A 19,481-nucleotide genomic window follows, 5' to 3' on the forward strand; every position below is an offset into this window, starting at 1 on the left:
GTCCCACCAGTTCTTTGACTGGAATTACAAATAACACAGAAGTTCTTATCAGAAATGCTAAAACATTTGTGGGGTACTCAGGGCCATATCTTGCAACCAAGAATAAGATGAGGGATGAATTGAGTTAGGTTTGTACAATATTCCTCTTGTGAGGTGACCAATATGGTAATTATATTTGCTTTCAGAAGTTTATGTTTTAGCTTTCAGAAAATGTACCTCCACTTGACTTCTCATGAAACAGTTTCTGGTATAGACACAGAGGCAGAATCACTGAAACATGTACTCTCTTCTTCAGTTAAGTACTGGCTTACAACATAATATTTACTGAGTCTTAAGTATGAGATCAAACAGAATTTTGAATATTTACTTCCTTTGTGAGAGGTAATGTTAAAAGTTCTTGTCAAACAAAACATTCGATTAGCCTTTTTTTTCTGAGAACAGGACACTGGGGCTTTGCACAGAAATAATCTCTATTGTAGGACATAGATTTTTCCCTCTACCCATTTTTATAAGTTCTCACTATTCCCTATTCATTAGGTGAGGTATCTTTAGGAAATAGGACCCTGAAAAATCAAACAAACATTCCATGGTTTACTTTCTCGTCTTCACGGTATAATCAACAGAGATTCAATTGAGAATGGGAAACTGTACTTGTTGCCTCTGCCGGATCGCAATCATACAGCTCCTACTCTTGGATCAAGTCTATGATTGCACCCACCAAACAGATAAGAAGCACCATTACCTCTGACAATGCCATTAATGTTTTGGAGGTGTATGTGAATTACCCTCCCTTAACAGATTACTGATGCTATCAAAGATGATAGACTCACCCACAGTTTAAAAAGAAATCAATGTTCATAATCACAACTGGATAACAGTTGGCTTGTAATGAATCTGTGATGCTTGATTAAACAAGTAATGCCAATAGGCCAAATTCACAGCTATTGTTAACAGCCAGTTCTCAGCTATTGTTAACAGCCACTTGTTGCTTCCATCGAAATTTACCATCAAAGATTTGTACATTAAGATAAGCAGAAATTATTGGAAATGTTTCAGTTTGTTGCAACTGGAATTTTTTCAGCATGTAACTTAGACAAAAAAACAAAAAACCTGACTGTACAAACGAATCAAGTATCACTTAGAACCCAGCTTGCTTGATTAGATTTCTTTCCTTTTTATGCATGAATATATGAAGCTGGAGACAGACAGACAGACAAGAGATTAAGAAACTGCTGGTAGCAGGATGACTCCCCATAGGTCAGTACAAATAGTATCCCCATTTCCCCTCCTTGTGCTTCTGCAACAGTGCACTCTGCTTTGGATGACTTTTTTCCAAATACCATTCACACAGCATGTTTTTGCATAATTTTTGGCTATACAGTTCTCCTTGAGGAGGCAGAATGTTACATTCTCAACTATGCTTCACTTAGAAGAAAATGTGGCATCCTGAAAATTATTTTATGTTAGTAGGCATTCTTCAGAGAATATAAAAAGGAACAAATAGCGAAAGATGTCATTTCTGACTCTCATACAAGGAGAAAACAAGAAACCTATGAAGAAGCATGAGTCAAAGTAGCGTATTATATTCAAGTACTTGCATAAAGCATGTCAAAGCTCCTAAATATTTAGTAAATGACAAAAGGCTGCATGCACACACACAACATTGAAATGAAAGTCACGTGAGAAAACGTCCACTCACATGAACAGACTTGTGCTTCCTCTTCTCTCCTGCACCTACCACAAACCTCTGAAAGTCATAGGAAACTCTAATCCATGAAATAGAAGTCAACTCCTCCCTTAGCCCTAAAACAGGAGGGTGCCCCATCCACAAATTGTGAAATGTATGGAACAAAACCATTTCTATAGTTCTGCATGTTTGTATTCTTTTTCTGTTTTCTTTTTTTACATAGACAGAACATGCCACCAGGTTTAAAGCAGAAAAAGCTTTTGTTGAGTGAGTTTGTTGAGACTGTGTGCTCCTCAAAGATGGGGTACAAATGTAATCATGTTCTAAATATGCAAAGGATCCCTGCCGTCATGATGTAATACCCAGAAAGTCACGTACAGCTCCAAGCAACAGGGTGCACAGTAGTCATGCTTTCTATAGCTAGAGTTTTAGTCATGGTTTTGGTGATGAAGAATGTGTTCAGTGGACCTGACCAATAGTGGTCAGGCTTGCCAATGCCATGGAAAGCAACCCTCTAGCACAACTGGTATTTAGTATGGGGAGGCTGCTTATCACTGCAGCTTTTCTTTTCAGCTTTACATGGTGGACCATGATGGTGAACGTGTATTAGGGATGGAGTAAATCACCATGAATAGCCCCTATCCAGTTGCAAAGAAAAGTTGTAATGGATGAAGAGTGCCAGTCACACACAGATCACCAGCCTCTCCTGTTTTTAGTGCTTTCTAGAGGCAACCAAAATGAGTGGAAATGGTCCTTTCTGGAATGAGGCAGGTAAGGCAAGACCTGCCTGCTAAAGCACTAAATCACCACTGTGGACCAGTGGGGATGGGACCCAGATTGTACTGTATTGCTCTCTCACAGAATAGGTGGGTCTCACTGGTGGACAATCACCATCAGATACTGTCCAATGCCATTCCAGAGATGTTTTTATTTTAAAAATTATTTGAGTATAGATACTGCATTAGAAAATGCATACAACTGCATGGCTCTGAGACTGCTACTCTCAGGTGTAATCACTGCTCTTCTTGAAGAGATGCACAGACATTGTGTCAAGCAAAGAGTTGGACTACGAGAATTCTATGCATATTTGAACAGAAATGCTGCAGCTCCTAGAATCCCCTAACTGGCATAGTTGGGTAGAAGATGCTGGGAGATGTAGGATACTTTCCTGTCTAAACATACATAAGATTGCATCCTTACTGTATTGTCCTGTATTGGTTGGAAGGAACAGCTGCTTAGATATGAGCATCCACCTCCACAGTTTTCTTGAGAACAGAAGTCTTCAGATATGGTATGTCAGCTTCTGTTGGCAAACTCTTTGCTACAGGTAGAGACCAAAAATCCGTTTGGGATGGGAGGTCAATTGATGCCTACAGCACAGTGAAATCTGCACATGTGGCACAGGACCTGCTTTCATCAGCGGAACAAAGGCATGGTGATTGGCGGTGACTGAAGCAGTCACGTGAACAGCCAGATTACTTATGCCTTACGTGACAGATGCACTGATGATACCCTGTCTCCAAGATGATGAATAAAGTGATTGATACAATCACTCTAAAAGGTGTTAGCTTTAAAAATAAAATAAAATAATAAAATAAAACAAATAAGAAGAAATGCCAAGGTTGTATTCAAACTTCCCTGTCCCCTCATACACATGTGCACACACACTCACACACACCACGCAGCCTCTTAAGTCACCTGCAAAGGCCACACGGTGGGTCAGGAGCCCTGCAGAAGGAGGTGATCAGTGGTTGCGGGGGGAGGAGGGTTCCCAGAAATTGGGCAGATGCGTATTCCATGAGCAAAGTTCTTCCATCCATAGAAGGCAATAGTGCTGATCTCTTCCTTCATATAAGTAGCTGCCTTGTCATCCTGACATAAAAGGTGGAACGTATAAGCACATTATAGGAAGAATAGCGGTTGGAATGGATGGCTGGGCAAAGGGAGTGTCAAAAGACTATAGAATTTTGCCCTCTTCCATTCCCCATTAAAAAAAAAACTAATCCATGAAAGACATAGCCAGATCAATCCAATAAGAAGACTGCAAGAACTGAAGTCAAGCAAAGAGAAAAAATGTACACAGAAGGGTTTTCTAATCATGGTATCTTATTCACAGAAGTTTGTGAGTCCTTTACAGGATGTCACTGCTCTCCCCAAACCTCTTCCATGCGTTCATGCCTGTTAAAGAGCTGGATAATGCAGTATTTTTCTGGATAACGCCACTATTCACAATAGGAGCCTTGTGAAGTATAAATTCCTCTCTGTACCACAGCTCCACCTTGTGTGGTACAATGGAATATATTGGAAGAGAGATGCAGAGAAGAAAGTCCCCAGGAAGAAAACAAAAAGACTCATGTAGAAAGGTCTAACTCGCACAAAGGAAATGGAAGAAACAGCCACCTTGGCAAAGCAGCACATTACATGCCTCATGCAGAGAAGCCCAGTGACTGGCCCTGCACTCAAGTATGTAAATTAACCATAAGGAACTCTGACAAATAGCTTAATTGCCTTGTTACAAAGTTCACCTGACATGTCTTTCATATTGATCTGATGTACTGAACAAAAACGAATTTGCATTTTATTGTGTGCATGTGTACGGTGTTATGAAAATGAGCCTCAGTGGCCAAGTAGCATCATCGTTATTCTAATTCCCCTGCAATTCCAGGCTTAAGGATGGAATATTTTGCTATGGGTCATTTAACACACAATACAGTACTCAGGGAATCATCTTGAAGAGAGGTGCTCTCAAATGCAATATGAAAGTCTTAGTAAACAGAGCATTCCTACTTTAATTGCTGAAATCAACCATATATGGAACAAACCCAAAATAGAAGGGACAAAAAATTATGTCAATATACAGCATATTCTAGTAAGTACCTGAAATAATAATGTGATATATGCTACTGCATAATTTATTATTGGAGGGAAATTGCATTCAGAGATTAAGTATCTAGTCCTGTTAAAAGCAACCGATCTTTGACAAGTTTATCTGAAATATTTCCCAATTGCCACAGGGGAGCTGCATCAGTTACTGTCTTTAATCACCAAATGAATTTATCATTTTACTTACTTCATTTCCCTCCTTCCTATAGCTTGACAGACTTTTTGAAATAATCCAGGCAAGTGAATTTATACCCAGGACACATTGCATAACAACATGAATGATTGGGAAGACATTTTCAACTTTCTCCTCTCTCCTCCCTAAAAGCACCAAATCTGAATATATTTTAGGAACAAGACACACTGTAGAATGATATGCTGCTCTGTGGCTACACTTTAGATGTCAGACCAGTAGAAGATATGTTGGATAGTCAAATGGTGAATTCTAGGTGAGATGAACTTTAATGCACAGCAGTAGATTTCACTATAAAGAGACCAAAACACTAAGGACTAAAGGACATCAAATCAAGATTCAGGAAAGCTTTGTACTAATCCTGTGTTGTAATGACAGCTTAAAATTTTGGTACGCTGATGAGTTCTGAGATTGGATTTAAATCTCTTTAATTTGGCTTGCTGGTATTTAATCTCTTAACTTTGAATTCTTAATCAAAACTCAAAGCAGATCTTTAATCTTGTATGTATAAAATAGAAGATTAGAGTTCCTGACCTGCCTCTGCTTTGCATCTCTTTCTTCCTTTTTAGAAGGAACAAGTTTATAAATGGTGGGAAGGGATTATGTGAAAGTGAAAGTGCATGCTAAATGGTCAGATTTTCTTTCATCAAATATGTGTGCACTTGTCCCTTCCATCCAACCAAAGACAGATTTAAATCCAACTGTAGGAGTGAGTGAGAGTTCATGTGTATTTTTATAATAAAAACCCATTCTATTTCAGAAGAAAATGCTTGAATCATGAAATTTTCCCAAATCACTTTACATCACTGAACATTGAACATTTATGTCAAAGTCCCTGAACTTGAAGAGCTAAGCATTTCTAGAAAAACAATGTTCTCAAGCTGAGGTTATGTAAAAGCTATCTGCTAGCTTATACATAATTTAACTATAATGTTTAATGGCTTAAATGGACTATCCCATGCAGAAGAAATGTTAAAAGACAAGAAAATATATTTTCACATAGTTCATTGGAGAAATGCTTTGGCCCCAGAAATGGCAGTGGCAAAAGCATATCTAAACTGTAGACTGAAAGTGGCCTAATTTCATCATCTTAAAGAACCCTGGGAATTGTAGTTCTATGAGGAGAGGACTAGATATGCCTATTTCAAAGCATTCAACCAGGATTCTTTGAGGGAAGCTGTTACATTTGCCTTGCTTTAAAAATCACAATCTAAGTTTGGAATATAGATATGTCCTATAAACACAGACTGAATTTTTAAAAGCACTAAGCAAATTGATAAGGGCATTGGCATGATTCTCAAAAGCAGAAAATCTCCAGTGAATTTCAAAAGCAGTTTTTATTGTGTGGCAAAGGAGGCTGCCATTTGAAAAAAGTTCTAGATAACATCATGCAGTTCAGCCAAACATGCTTTTCAGTAACCCTACACAGGCAATGTTAAAACAACTTGAGTGTTTTACTTACCACTCAAGCAGAAAGACTGCATGTGACCTCTCCAAACATCAAATCAAGCAGGTTGTTTCACGCAAAGCATCTACATGTAGTACGGAGGCCTGCAACAGAGAGTCCTTTGCGTGTACAGCCATATGCGCAGAGACTTCCCTGAAATTCAGAACTCTGAGTGAATAGGGTTCCATCCCATGTGTGAGAGCTGCCCTTAGCCAACAGGTGGAACAGCACAGACCAGTAGAATCACAGGGGGGTGGGGGGAATGGAGACACTGGGAAGAGACCAAACTGAAACTTGTCCTTGAGCCAGCACTTCATACACTGGCTTCATCAAAGTAAATTTAATGATAAATCAATCCATGATAAATCAACAAATCTAAAAAGGACCACATTGGTAGGAGTAAGTGCCTCTATGACTTCCTGAACTTATTCTCACTGTTGGGTCCATTCCTAGTGATATGTTACATTGCTCAAATATTTTACCCAATCATGAAAAGAAAAATCTTGCTTGCTCTTAGCCTTGGTTTTTGCAGTCTCTGGATCACTGCTTCTAAAGTCTTCAAGTGCCTATCACGAGATGTCATTTAAGCAGCACAGAATACCTGACAGCTTGCAACTGATTCACACACTGAAAAATGGTTAGGTTTCTGTTTATACCATATGTGTATCGCCTACACCAGTTATATCAAGAAAACCCACTCTGGGTGTTAATTGTGAAGCATTTTTTCTCAGCTCAAGAGTCACAGTTGTTGCAGCTGCTCCTCATAGGGGAGATGCCCCAAACCCTTGGTCATTTTTGTTGCCCTTCTCGGTCCTTTATTCAACTCAGTAATGTCCCTTTTCATATAAGGCAACTAGAACTGAACATAATACTCCAAGTGTGGTCACACCAAAGATTTGTATAACAAAGTAAGATTTTGGTAGTTGCATTTTCTGTTCCATTTCTAATTATGTCTAGCCTTTGCCTTTTTCACAGCAGTTGCACACAGGGCTTACATTTTCACTGAGCTGTCCACTATCCCAAGATCTCTTTCTTACTCAGTCACTGCTAGCTCATATCCCATAAGCCTGTACTTGAAGCCTATACTTTACATGTGTTTACATTGAACAACATTTGCTACCTTGATGCTCACTCTTCCAGCCCACTGAGATCCCTCTGGAGTTCCTCACACTCCCATTGGGTATTAACCATCCGAAATAGTTTGGTTTCACTTGGTCACTTCACTGCTTACTCCTAATTCCAGATCATTTATGAATAGATTGAAAAGCATTGGTCCAAATACACGGCCCCATTCCTTTTAACAAAGTGATGTTACATTGGCCATTTCCCAATGCTCTAGTACAATGGCTGATTTTAGGGACATATTAAATATTTTTGTAGGAAGGTCAGCAACAGGAAAGTATGGAGGGAGGCAGAGTCAGTGGAATTTTTCTCACTTTTTTCATGACAAAGGGTTCCACTAGAGCAAAGACTCTTCCATAAATGGAAGGACTTCTCTTGTTTGCAGAAGGGCACCATTGGATACAATGCCCTTTTTTTCAATAACAAGTCACTCTACTAGCTACAATCATGTTTTATAAATTATCTTTAAATTTAAAATATACAAAGGGATATGTATAATCTATGATATAAAACTAGTCCACATATTGTCTGGGATCATTTTTAAAGTATCTTCAGCAAACTTTTTGCATTCTGTCTTGTTATTTTGCAAAATCTTTGCACAAGAGCCCTATTCAGGCATTCAGACAAGGATTAAAATTAGCATCTGATGAGAAGGGCTTCTGTACCCTGCTCGCCTCCTTCCTTCGTCATCCCTCTACTTCTGCAGGGAGGCTTTGTGATGAGAAGTTTCTGTATCTATGGGGATTTTCCAAGTACAAGAGAATTCTGGAAATCAGGCTTTTCAAGAATGTGGAGAACTTCCACAGATAGAGGAAGGTCTCCTTTTCACAAAGTTGTCCCCCACTCACACAGACACACACAAAACACTATCCTAGTTGCTGCATGGGGGAAGGACTGAGGAGGGTTGGAGCCAGAGAGGAAGTATTTCAGCATCCTCTCCCTATGTCCTGTGATCCCAATCCATTTTAATAATGCTCCATATTTATTTTAATTTAAAAATCATGTTGCATGCTACAGATTAAAAATAACATGTAGTGTGAGAAGCCATCATTTGACAAACTCCCTTTGGTGATCATAGCAAGATCTCAAGAGCAAGGCCAAGCCAAGCCAAGCATCACAGAAATTTCAAAAAGGGCCTGCTCCATTCACATGCAGTAAGCACAAACATGCCTACTGTCTGAAATTCATAAACTTGATGCCTTTAATATAACCAGCTGCTAGAGGGACAATTTGATTTTTTTTTAGCCTTAGAAGGTTTCCAAGATGATATTAATTTGAGAATGCCTGCAACCAATAGAAAACATAAACATGGGCATGCATTGACCATCTGGTTGTTTAAAAGTTATGATGATTGATTCTTTCCTCTCAGTTTGTGTGAGAGAGATTTAAACCTCCCTGTGACAGACTTACACTGAGTTCCATGCAGTTATGGATATGCAGGGTGCATTAAATGACAGTATTTTTTTTAATCCCTTCTGTTCATGGCTGCTATATATCTTTTTTTTTATCAGTCTTCACCTGCCATCAGATTTGCTGCACACAGAAGTAGATTTTTTAAATAATTTGTATTAGTGCCTGGATCTAAAGAGCTGCCCAAACAGTTGTGCACCTGAGGAGCATTTGGCCATGTATGCTTGCTTTCTCAAATCCCTGAACTCTTTCCTTTACACCCAAGTATGCTGGTCTAACCTTATGAAGGTCTACTGAGCTTTGGTGATATAGATTATACTGCATGGTATTGTAGTGCTTGCTTAACTGCCTCCTGGGGCTTATAGCAGGATTACCATCTTCCAAGAAAAGACATGGGTTTCAATTCTCTCCTCCTTGGAGTGCCCATTAAGGGGTAAAATACTTGTTGAGAACTTAGTGGTGTAAGCTCTCTGCCTATTATACTTCCCCCTTTTCAGCACTATTTGGCTGCTATTTGCTACTAGAGGCTCGCTAATTATCTTGGAATTCACAGCACTCTCATGCCAAGATATGTGAAATTTTATATAGCCAAGGTATATGCTATTCTATCATTTGGCTTAATAAAATTGCTTGCCCATAGGCCACTAGGCCATCGCAATGTAAAGGTAACTATTAACATAGAGCTGAAAGACTCAGTGGGCAGTGTCACACAACCATAGTGGTTAGCCAGTCATGGTGGTGCCCCATATGCCAGTCACGTGCCAGCTGGATTCCCCTACTTACCCTGACTGGGTATAGCACCCCTGAGTTATTTGAGAGTTGCTGCCCCTCAAACAAGCCAGGCCACTCAGGTTCAGTCAACACAGCAAGCCATGCCAGTGAGGGTAAACAGGGACATCCAGCTGGCAGATGCAACAGAAAAAATAAACCACCAGGCTTTGCTAATCACACTTCTGATGGTGTGAACAAGCCCTCAGTGGATTATGTTGTGGAAAAGCTGGTCTAGAATTCCAATGCATTTTCTTCCCTATTGCCTTCCAGGTCCTACCATACCTGCTATTCCCACTGTTTCTTTTTCCTTTCTATCTTGCCTTTTGTCTTTCATGTATTTGTTGCATTTGAATTTGTGTGCTTGCAAGTCCATAACCTGGCTGAACGATATGCTGTAGATTCCTGCCTGTTGCTGAAGGTGGATGTGGCTGAATTGGTGACTCCCCTGAAGGATCCAATCTGTATTCGGTTCCCACAGTATAGGGAAAAAAGAACTACAACATGGAACATTTTGAAACAGATGCATATTTTGTGTACAATGTAAACTTGGGGTGATGTTCAGCTACTGCTTACTCTGGGCCACCCCAAGAAGAAACAGAAGAGTGGTGGAGATGGAATAACCTGCAACCTATTTACTGTATTTGTTAGTGTGCATGGAGTTTTATACCCTGCCATTCAGAAAAATTCAACCTATAATTTCACACAAAGACTCAGCCTACCTGATTTGTTTTGCATTCCATAGCTTATAGATAAGGGTTTTATGTGATGTTAATTTAATGCTATTTAAAACAGAATGCATTAAAAACAAAGCACATTAATTATTTACATAAACCCATGGCTTATTGCACACACATTAATTATGTTCACAAGAGTTGGCAGGGCAAAATCACCACTTAATGTCTGTCATAATTTAAGCACATTAAATGGCTATCTGGCAAATTCTGCTTCATTTTAAAAGGAAGTGCATATACAGTGAAATGTGAAGAAATATTCAAATGAATGTAATTCTGTAATAAAGATGAAAGTTCTTATTTGACTTGGCTGAGACAGATTCCCACCCCCATCTCATGCTGCATTTTGGAAGCCCCCCCCCCAAATTTTCTTTACCAGATTTGCTGATGCATGAACAGTTCTGTAACTTTGCATTGAATAAAAAATTCCTATATTATGCCATTAACTAGGCTCAGTTGGGGATAATGCTGTTCTATTCCAGAGTTTAACAATTTTAACGGATACACTCCCTCCCATCCCTGGATACATATGACTCACTCTCCCCAAAGAGACCTAGAAGCTTACTTTTTGCTTTCCTAGGTCACCTTTCTGGGCACTGAGGCAAGGCACACTGATACTGCCTGTCTTGACTTCCCTTTGATCTATGTTTTCCTGACCTGCAGGACAGCCCCTTGCATTTAGCAGAGTGAGTCAGTTGCCTCAGATGGTAGATGCTGAGAGGTGGCATCAAGGTGTTGGACAAGAGAACTTTCCTCCCACAGCCCATGATGCCTTGGCATCTGCCCATGGATTCTGACACACCCCCAGGGAATGACACCCTGTTATTGCCACATAGTTCCGGACTAAGGCTCTCTGTCCTTGCAGAGATATGCATGAATATACCCAATGCTACTGGAAGAACAGGCTAGGACACAAATACTTATTTGTATTCTGCTAAACATTTATGCTCTAATCTACTGCTTGGGTGCTCTGAGACCCTCTGATCTCAACTGGTACCCAATATAAACTTGAACCACATCTGGTACTAGCATGAGTGTAAATGTATGCACTCATGCTAGATAATAAGACAAATTGGACTCAAGTCAATTCATCAGACAAATGAATCCATGAAAGGCAAATTTAGTTGTGGACTCTAGTCAGAGCTGTCTCTGTGAAATACTGTTCAGTGTTAATGCTGGCACTTTTTGGTAAATAGCATGTATTCGGTAGATAGGAAAATAATGGAGTGCAACTGTTGACAGAAGGGGCTGAATAAAGCAGACTGAATTAAGATAGAAGATAGTTTAGCAAGCTTTTCCAGGTCCAACAGATCTGTAACAATACTCTTAATGCTGCTCTAAATAATTACTGTCCTGCACATAGCTGACTGGTAACCCTATAGTCCTAGACAGTATGGTCCCTAGACAGCCATAGGATACTCTGGATTCCCAGATCCAAAGTCAGAGACAGCGCTCCAGCCCAGGAGGGGAAATCTGCAACCTTTCCATCTCTTGTCCTCCTATATGGAAAGAACTATGCCAGCTGCCTATCTGAGATCAGAAACACAACCTCAGAATGGGGAGGAGAAGGGACTGGATAGGCCATGAGAAGAGCTATCCTGGGGCTTCTCCAGCATCCTGCAGGGCAGAAGGATGAGGAGATGGAGATTCCCTCCACTGTTCCTACTTCTCTGCATAGCATGGTAATAAACTACAAGTTTGGGGGCTTAACATCAAGGGTACAACCCTCAGGACTCTGAAGAGATTAGGCAAAGCATAAAGCCTCAAGTGAGTCAAGAGAAAAGGTGTACTTCAAACAGGCTAAAATAATGTCTCATAAAGCAGCACAAATCACTTGTCTTTAATTTGGTGGGTTAGTGCTTGCAATTGGTATATTGTTGTAGCTGCTGCCATGTTAAGTGCCCAAACAATATTTATATTTATATTATTATATTTATATTAGTCATTTTAAAATAAATAGTTAAATAGTTTTATTGGTAATTCAATTGTTTAAATACACAAACACACACATAAGCTATCTTATTTTTTTAGTCTTTAAATTGGACTGTATTGTCATCATTTTACTCTTGTTTATTTAAGCTGCACTGAGATCCTTTGGCTAAGAGGCACAGCATAGGAAAGTAATAAACAAAGAAAGAAAGAATCCATTACACTAGCCAGAACCTGTTTCATAAATCGCACTGTGAGAATTTCTCTCTCCGTGAATTTTGCTACTCGTCTGCTTCAGGTTTTGTTTTTGTTTTTGTTCATAACTTTCATAATTTCACAGAATTGGTAGAAAGAATATGCTGAAATACTACATTTCGAGCTGATTCATTCATTTAAATATATTCTGTTTTGTTCTATTGTTGAGTGTTTATTTTCACTATAGTTGTCAATATCATAAACAGAAAAGGAAAGACAGGTTAATTTTATGTTTTGCTTTCCAGTCCTTGAGGTAACAAGGATTCTCTAATTTAAAGCCAAATAAAAATAGCAACAATTTTGCTTATAAATATACTGAAGTGAAGTGTTAATTGTCACTTTCTATTTGCCTACCATTTGCCGTCATCGTGACTATTTCAGAACAAGGGTCTTGAGGAGTGTCATTTCTGACCATGGCAGCATCAGAAACATTCATGAGATCTCTGTAGCCAGCTTGGAATGTGTGTGTGGAGGTTCAGTCCCAAAGGAGGCAATCTTCTAAATGCTTCTCTAGGAGTAAGACCATTGAACTCAATGGAACTTACTTCTGAGTTGACATATATAGGATTATGCTGCACATTTTTGTTCAGATCAATGAGCATGCAACTGTATTGGAATTAATGTGCTGTCTAGTTTCATTGCTTGGTTTCATCAGTATTTCAGTTATAAATGTCTATTTACAGAGTTTTATGCCGAGTAATAAACATTTCCTATCTGCTGAAAGGCAGCCAACATTTAGATTGGAAATGAAATATTTCTTGAAACTCAAGTGGGGTTTGAAGGTGGTGGGGAGGGTTAGGGGAATGCTTGAGCAGAGAGCACAATTATTGTTTGCCTGTTTGGAAAGAAACCTATGGAGAAAACAACAACAACAAAAATGATTAGGAGGAACGTTTGTTTGTAATACTCCTATGATAATAACATGAGACTTTTCCCCAGGAAAATGCATATCTCAGGCTCTGGGACTTCCAAGATTACCTCAGCCTTTGTTTTTGTCCTGGTGCTGGCAGTAAGGACATTTTGTTGAGACCCAAATGGGCACTTCAGCGGATTCCCTGAAGTAGTTTGAAGGGTGCAGTCCTATGGGAATTCAGTGCTTTTGTGTAACCCATGCCCTGCAGAGCTCCCACTGACAGGGGCGTGTGGGTGGAGGAGGGACAGGAGTGGGTTTAGCTTTTCCATTCTCTGTGTTTTGATTTTTCCCTTTGGGCCTGTCTAGAGAGGGCATGCTCACAGAAGCAGAACTGAGTCTGGAGAGGACAGGGGATTCTTCATATCTTGGCTTCCCTTCTCCCCTTTCCCTGGTAGGCCGCCCCTCTGAGCCCTCTGGGGCTGCTTTTGTGACCTTGGGAAGCATCCAGCACCATTCTTTCCCTGGTGGCTGCAGTGGGGGTGGGGCGCAGGGGAACCAGATGCCATAGCCCCCCTCCCAAGGTCCCAACAGTGTCCACAGTCTTGGAGAGGAGCCTCCAAGGATTCTCTGGTTCTTGGCGTGCTTCTCCGGACCATAGGATTGCTCTCCCCTTCTGGTTGTTGGGGATATTTCTTCCTTAATGATTTTTTTTAAAAGGATGAGTTTTATTGTTTTTCCTTAAATGCAATGTGATGACAATGATGACAGTCCCTTGTTTCATCTGTATTATAGTGTTTGGTGCACTACTGCTCATGGAAAGACAGGATAAAAATTGAATTACTAAATACATAAAATATAGAATTACTATTTTAGGCATGCAATAAAAATGGGAAAATGTGATTGCAGGAGTTTTGGTTCTTGGTTTGAAGCCCAAAGTCCTTTAGTAGAAAGTCCTTAAATGATGCTTCACAGATTGCAAGTAATGACTACTTTTGAGAGTTTCTAAGCTCGCGCTCTCTCTCTCTCTCTCTCTCTCTCTCTCTCTCACACACACACACACACACACACACAGAGGGGGGGGAGAGAGAGAGAGCAGAGCATGACAGAGGGAGAGAGAAATGCATACAAGACAAAGTTTATTTTGCAGGTTCTGCTATATGGTGAAAAGGAGATTAGATCTTGCCTACACATATGCTTTGTTTGATTGTTTGTTTGTATGAGAAGTGCTCCCTTCAGCAGCATAAATAGTGCAGTGGAACCCTTTTTTACATGGATGGTACTGAGTTTTTAAACTCATAGATTTTTCACAAGTCCTTGTACATTAAAGTCATACAGCAAGAAAGTATGGCAACACAAATAAATGAGAATAGTCATCCTCAATACAAAATAGTTTAGGAACCCCTGATCCAGTCCATCTCCTCTCTCCTAGGACTAGATCCTCTGCTTTGACATTCTACTCTCCAGAACTATGCTGGTCTGGGTATTCTAAAGGATGTGAAACAGCAGCTAAGACATGGACTACTGCTGAGAGTAAAAGAAAATACATGCTACTCCCACTGTGCAGCTTCACTCTCAATAAACTGCTGAAGATTTTCTGCTCCTTCAGAAGATCATCATTCAGCAAATATGATAGGAAATCTCAGGAGCCAATTTTCACTCAGATCTATGAAAGCAGTACTGACTTCTGCAGCTTTCAGGGCTCCACAGCTCTACAATAATAAGAGGAGAAAGGGGGAAATTAACTGCAAAGTACTGTACCTTGGAACTTTTGCAGACTTCTCTAGCTCAGTGAAACAGGAAGTCCCTGACCTTCCATAATTTGGAGCGCTGCAAGAAAATAAAAGGTAGCACTGATGACAATACTTGCATTTTGGTATAACAAAGAAGTTTGGTATTCTTCTTCCTCTACCCAACACAGGTGCACTCCTCATACTGACCGTATATGTGTGTCTGCACATGTGCATCTGTACTAGGGAGAAACTGCCCTCAGAGCAAGAACTGCACAGAACAGGTAATATGTAGTTTGGTCCTTGGTGTGGAAACAACTCTGGCTGCTGTAATAAAGGACGTGCCGCAGTGGCATGGTGAACAAAAATGTTTGCAGGAGAGGCCATCTGCTTCCCAGAGGAAGCATGGAAAGAATGGTTGTTTCTGTTAAAATACCAGACCATAGTTAGGTGTTCTAATCTTGATTGTGTTTTACACTAAAACGAGGTTTAAATTCATTTGTAAGAATCTGTGGCTGTTCTTAGTAGAAACCAAAGAACACAGCTGAATCTCTTTACAAGAGTGCCAGGCTTCAAATGATCATAACTTTTCTTCACTTTGAAATGTGTCTGAAATATAATAGTAGTCTGTAACAGTGAGAGTCTATAAATGCAACTGATTAAGTCAAATCAAACAGCAATCAGAAAATATTCATGAAAATATTCATGAGCCAAACTGTGGTCTCAGTTTTTAAGAATAAGAAATGCTCTCCCAATTCAACATTTATTGTTGGCCAATATCTTAACTTTCACATGATCATTTTATTATCAGAGTTACTACCCAAATAGAACCTCCATTTTAAGATTTTTAGAAGTACTTGTAATACATCGACACTGAGTTCTGAAAATTGATCCCTACTTCCAATTATGGGAATACTCCTTCCCACGCATGCGCGCGCACACAATATCTGTACTCAAAAATTTATTTTATCTCATGTTTCATTTGAAACAAATGAAACCTTTGTAATGAACTCAAAACTTCTCACTCAGCTTTATACACTTAGTCCTAATGTAATCAAATTAGCATCACTCATGTTTAATCTTTAAAAGATGACACAGATCAGCACTGAATGGTAATTATTTGCTCAACACCAGATGGAAGAGTTTAAACTTGGGTTTTTTTTCTTGGATTAATTAGAAATAACATACATATTCCATCAGATGGGCTTTCATAATTCTAAACAAGGGGATCTCAGAAAGAAATATACTTTGATATTTGATGGTACTATGTCACAGAAAGGTGATGAAGGGATTCAGTACATTAGGCACACTGGAATCCTGCGTGTAGAAGTGAGTAATAAACTTTTCAGTAAAGAAGTTTCTCCAAGGGCCTGTCTACTTTCCACATGGTGTCTCTTGATCTTATCTCATTGTATTATAAGCCTATAGGGAAAAGGCTTTTTAATTTTTTTACACAGTTTATAAAATGATTAGGCAATGATGGAGCAGTGACAGAGCCAAACACAATTTCTAACTTTTACCTCAAGAAAATAATGTGATGGTTGGAATACTTTTGTGTCACTTCATTTGAAAAAGGTCTCATGAAAGAGATTAGAGATATTCCTTATCCTTTGTGTAAGAAATTGCATGATTTGGCAAATTACTTGTAATTGTCCCACAGCCTTAAGGGAACTTGTTGGAACATGAGGGGAAAAAAGATTACATGGTGCAATCTTTACTGTCAGGGTGTTATCCCATAAATGATTAGGCAAAATCCTATAATTCCCAGCCTGCCCTAGCCAGCAAGGAGGACTACAAAGGAGGAGCAGTTATGTCAGTATTTATTTAGGAATATTTCTACAACAGCTTCCCATTGAAAGAACCATGGAATTATAAAACAGTGCATGATTATTACAGGACAATTGATTTAGAAGAGCATCTGCCATTAGTTAATGTGAGTGCTGACAACAGGTGGCATGTGCAGAATGCAGTGGTGAGTTGACAGAGAAGGCTATACTTTTGCCACTATTAAAGCAGGATTCAGTGCTGGCTTTTGTACATGGAATGGTGGTACAAGGAGGCTTTGCCTCAGGCAGCAAAATGTACTAGGCCAGTTCTGACAGTACAGTGGGCTCTCCACTGGAAGCAGGTACAAGTCATCATTTTATATGAAACAAGAAAATATATGTGTGCACACCCCACCCCAACTTGAAAATGTCCAGTTACAAAAAGAATGGTAGTGGTGAACAAATAAAATTATTCCTTATATAGTCCATCTTGACAATTAAGGAACGATAACTATTGATTGGTAAAGCAATAACAATTGACTACCACCTTTTCCAGAAAATAAAGAAAACACTTTTGTTGCCCGGTTCTGAATGTTCATTCCATTGTGCACATTTAAAATCACACACTTCACCTGATATTAAGCCAAGATAGATATCAAAGGTTTGAAATGCAAAGTTTAACACAACAACAATTCTGAACTTTATCTGTGTTTGCTGTTCAACCACATATCAGTTCAAACGGGAGGCTCCTTTATCCGTTTCTTGTGTTGTTGCATGGATACCTTCCAATAACTCTTAATGTGTTTCACCAAATCAAGGATTCAAAGTCCCAAAAGACTGAATCTTTTTAAATGCTAGAGATACATTATACCCAGGCTGAGGGGTAGTTTGAATGATACACGTCCAGTACTCCTTCCTTCTCAGCTCTTCCCTGTTTGCAACCAATGCACTGTGTTTATAGCTCAAGCACTATAGAATTACAGATGGTCTCTGAAGTCAATGTGAAACATGCAGAAATACTGTAGACTGAAAAAGCACTGTCATGAATCATCTGCTCTTACAGTCTTCCTCTGCTAAAGACAGCTCTGTTTAAAAAGCATTCACTCTAATTCAGGAACTCATAAATCATACACTGGGGCTACTAATTTACATTATTACATATGATTATGGTGTTGCTTTTGCATAAAACCTGCTTAAGTGCTAATTTCATAAATGTAGTCTCTGTTTACGATGGAATGCCTTCCTGTTTGGACTTCATTAACACCACTAAATTAGCGCTCTGCAAGTGCAGCAGGCCGTCCGCAAGTGGCTGCTGCCACCTATTGTCTAAAGACAGTGAGCAAGCCACCCAGTCTGAAGCCATCCTTTGTACAAAAGCGTGCTCGTTAGAGTCAAATCACATGAACATCATCCTGACAGAAAGTAAAATGACAGAAACTAATATCTGTACCAACTCTTAGCCTGGAACCTAATCCAATAATTAATATCTGCAAAACTTTAGATAATCCTCTAGGGAATGTGTCAGTGTTATGGATGCATAAATGTGGTTCATTTCCCTCTCAGAGAAGGATGGGTGAAATTTGAATGTGAACTGGGATAGTTTTAAACTCTCAACCCAATATATGGATCAAAACTTAGTTAACTTTTAAAATGTGCATGTCTGTGAAGTTCACAACATAGTTTACCAATCAAAATGTGTAAACAAATGATTATATTAGGGAAATATAAATGAAAAGCATATATTAGGGAAAATAATATTTTAAACGCATTATATTATCAAATTGCTTGCCAAAATGTGCATCTTAGGCAATGCATTAGATTAAATGTGTATATGTATGTTCATGCAAACTTTAAAAAAAAAAGTTTAGGATGAACTGGATTTAAGAATGGAGGGCGGGGCAGGGCTGGGTGTGGGGAGAGAAATTGAAAGAAATCCAAGCTGGCAGTTTTGTCCATCTCTACTTTCAAATGAAGTTTTTCAGGAAGGGCAGCAAGGTGGAAGAGAAGGAAAGGACTGTTTGTGGATGCATCCCTATATTTGCAGTTTTAAAAATGGTCATGTCTCTTCTGTGGGAAAATTTGCAAACCGGACAAGAAAGGAGTCCCTGAAGCGATGTGGTTGGCAGACGCCTCAGCTGGCTGTTTCCTCAATTTTCAGTATGCTTAAGTGCTATCTCCCTAGCCATTGGTTTTGTATGCTGACATATTATGAAAAAATTGCTCCAGGTATCAGCAGATGCAGATTCAGGTGAGTCTGTGTGCTTGATGGAAAGGTGTAAGCACAATTGGAAGAAATTAAGATGACATCACTTTATACACCATGCATTTGTTCAGGAAACGGGACAAACATCAACACTGATGCATATGTGCTTGGAATCATACATATTTGTGACATTTTTTCAAATATTTTTAGAAGAAAAATTATGAATACAGTAACATTTTCAACTATATTTTCTTTACTGAGTCACTGATAGCTTAGATATACAAACAGGTAGCAACCAGAGAAAAACAGTTGTGTTAGGGTTACTTGTTGTGTTACTTCAGACAGATGCAGAAGTAGACATTTAGAAACCATTTTCAGAATATTAGATTGGGATTTGGCAAAAGGTGATAGTAGGTTTGTAGGCAGGCCATTACAGAAGGCACAAGATTATGAAATCTAAATAACAGGAATAATTGCAAAATAATCTGCTGTTTGAGACTCCAGAAG

This window comes from Varanus komodoensis, unplaced genomic scaffold, assembly GCF_004798865.1.
Source record: "Varanus komodoensis strain SLA01 unplaced genomic scaffold, ASM479886v1 scaffold4, whole genome shotgun sequence".
NCBI classification, from domain to species: domain Eukaryota; kingdom Metazoa; phylum Chordata; class Lepidosauria; order Squamata; family Varanidae; genus Varanus; species Varanus komodoensis.